Source organism: Physeter macrocephalus, chromosome 21, assembly GCF_002837175.3.
Source record: "Physeter macrocephalus isolate SW-GA chromosome 21, ASM283717v5, whole genome shotgun sequence".
In the NCBI taxonomy this organism is placed as follows: Eukaryota; Metazoa; Chordata; class Mammalia; order Artiodactyla; family Physeteridae; genus Physeter; species Physeter macrocephalus.
In genome coordinates this window covers 24,396,065-24,399,670 of record NC_041234.1, presented here as the reverse complement: position 1 = coordinate 24,399,670, position 3,606 = coordinate 24,396,065, and positions in this window count along the sequence as shown.

Here is a 3,606-nt window from a genome sequence, read left to right as displayed (position 1 = left end):
GGAAATAATCCAGATATCCAGCAGCAGTAGAATAAATAAATAAGTATATAAATTGTAGTATATTCATGCAATGAGATACTACATAGCAAGGACGATGGGCAAACAATAGCCACACAGAACAACATGGATAAAACTCACAAATATAATGTCAAATAAAAAGAAGCTACACACAAAGGAATACATAGAGTATGATTCCATTTACCTAAATGTTGAAAACAAGCAAAACTGTAGTGTTCAAAGACACTTGCTATACAGATGGCCAACCGGCACATGAAAAGATGCTCAACATCACTAATTATTAGAGAAATCCAAATCAAAACTACAATGAGATATCACCTCATACCAGTCAAAATGGCCATCATCAAAAGTCTACAAATAATAAATGCTGGAGAGGGTGTGGAGAAAAGGGAACCCTCCTACACTGTTGGTGGGAATGTAAATTGGTACAGCCACTACGGAGAACAGTATGGCGTTTCCTCAAAAAAACTAAAAAAAGAACTACCATATGACCCAGCAATCCCACTCCTGGGCATATATCCAGAAAAGACAAAAACTCTAATTTGAAAAGGTACATGCGGGCTTCCCTGGTGGCGCAGTGGTTAAGAATCTGTCTGCCAATGCAGGGGACACAGGTTCGAGCCCTGGTCCGGGAAGATCCCACATGCCGCGTAGCAACTAAGCCCGTGCACCACAACTACTGAGTCTGTGCTCTAGAGCCCACGAGCCACAACTACTGAAGCCCACGTGCCTAGAGCCCATGCTCGGCAACAAGAGAAGCCACCGCAATGAGAAGCCCAGGCACCGCAACAAAGAGTAGCCCCTGCTCACCACAACTAGAGAAAGCCCACACTCAGCAACAAAGATCCAACTCAGCCAAAAATAAATAAAAATTTAAAAAATAAATTAATTTAAAAAAAAGAAAAGGTACATGCACCGCAACATTTAGAACTAGCAGCACTATTTACAATAGTCAAGACGCGCAGGCAACCTAAATGTCCATCGACAGGTGAATGGATGAAGAAGATGGGGTATATATACACAACGGAATATTATTCAGCCATAAAAAAGAATGAAATATTGCCATTTGCAACAACATGGATAGACCTAGACATTATCATACTAAGTGAAGTAAGCCAGACAGAGAAAGACAAATATCATATGATATCACTTATATGTAGAATCTAAAAAAAAATACAAATAAGCTTATTTACAAACCAGAAATAGACCCACAGACATAGAAAACAAATTTACGGTTACGAAAGGGGAAAGGGGAAAGGGGGTGGGGGTGGGATAAATTAGGAATTTGAGATTAACATATACACACTCCTATACATACAATAGATAACCAACAAGGATTTACTGTAGAGCACAGGGAACTATACTCAATATTTTGTAATAACCTATAAGGGAAAAGAATCTGAAAAAGAACATATATATAACTGAATCACTGTGTTGTACACCTGAAACTAACACAACATTGTAAATCACTATACTTAAATTTTAAAAAACAACAAAAAAAAGACAGCCTAGAGGACGAGTTATGGCCCAGTTCCCCTCTTAAGTCAGGAGATGATGTTACTCTAAAGTGCACCAGCTCCCTCAGTTACATCAGTTAATCCATCCACCTGCCTACTTTATCCCTCCACTTGGATGTTGAATAGGCATCTTAAACTCACCAAGGCCCAACCATAAGCAAAACGAAAAGACAACCTACACAATGGGAGAAAATATTTTTCTCCCAGCAAATGCTGTGGCCAACAAGGGATAAATTTCCAAATATACAAACCACTCATACAGCTCAATATGAAAAAAACAAACCAAGTCAAAAAATCGGCAGAAGACCTAAACAGACGTTAACCCAAAGAAGACATCAGATGGCCAATAAGCACATGAAAAGATGCTCAACATCACTAATTATTAGAGGAATGCCAATCAAAACTACAATGAGGTATCACATCACACCAGTCAGAATGGCCTTCATCAAAATTTCCACAAATAATAAATGCTAGAGAGGGTGTGGAGAAAAGTGAACCCTCCTACACTGTTGGTGGGAAGGTAAATTGGTACAGCCACTATGGAGAACAGTAGGGAGGTTCCTTAAAATGTAAAAATAGAGTTACCATATGCTCCAGTAATCCCACTCATGTGCATATATCCAGAGAAAACTCTAATTCAAAAAGATACATCCACCCCAACATTCAAAGGAGCACTATTTACAATAGCCAAGACATGGAAGCAACCTAAATGTCCATCAACAGATGAATGGATAAAGAAGATGTGGCACATATATACAATGGAATATTAGTCACCCATAAAAAAGAATGAAATAATGCCATTTGCAGCAACATGGATGGACCTTCAGATTATAACACTAAGTGAAGTCAGACAGCAAAAGACAAATATCATATGATATCACTTACATGTGGAATCTAAAAACAAATGATACATGTGAACTTATTTACAAAACAGAAACAGACTGGCTCAAGATGACGGAGTAGAAGGATGTGCACTCACCTCTTCTTGCAAGAGCACCGAAATCACAACTAATTGCTGAATAATCATAGACAGGAAGACACTGGAACCCAACAAAAAAGATACCCCAGATCCAAAGACAAAGGGGAAGTCACAATGACATGGTAGGAAGGGTGCAATCATGATAAAATCAAATCCCATAACTGCCCAGTGGGCAACCCACAAACTGGAAAACAATTATACCGCAGAAGTTCTCCCATTGGAGTGAAGGTACTGAGCCCCACGTCAGGCTTCCCAGCCTGGGGTCCAGCAACGGGAGTAGGAATCCCCAGAGAATCTGACTTTGAACACCAGAGGGATCTGATTGCAGGACTTCCACAGGACTGTGGGAAACAGAGACTCCACTCTTGGAGGGCACGCACAAAGTCTAGTGTGTGCCAGGACCCAGGGGAAAGGAGCAGTGACCCCATAGGAGACTGAACCAGACCTACCTGCTAGTGTTGGAGGGTCTCCTGCAGAAGCGAGGGGTGGCTGCGGCTCACTGTGGGGCAAGGGCACCGACAGCAGTAGTTCTTTAACACCATACACAAAAATAAGCTCAAAATGGATTAAAGACCTAAATGTGAGACTGGACACTATAAAACTCCTAGAGGAAAACATAGGCAGAACACTTTCTGACATAAATTGCAGCAATATCTCCTTTGATCCATCTCACAAAATAATGGAAATAAAAACAAAAATAAACAAATGGGACCTAATTAAACTCAAAAGCTTTTGAACAGCAAAGGAAACCATAAACAAAACGAAAAGACAACCCACAGACTGGGAGAAAATATTTGCAAATGATGTGACTGACAATCACAGAAACTTAGACAAAATGAAAAGGCAAAGGATTATGTCCCAGATGAAGGAACAAGATAAAACCCCAGAAAAACAACCAAATGAAGTAGAGATAGGTAACCTTCCAGAAAGAGAATTCAGAATAATGATAGTGAAGATGATCCAGGATCTCAGGAAAAGAATGGAGGCAAAGATTGAGAAGATGTAAGAAATGTTTAACAAAGACCTAGAAGAACTAAAGAACAAACAAACAGAGATGAACAATACAATAACTAAAATGAAAAATACACTAGA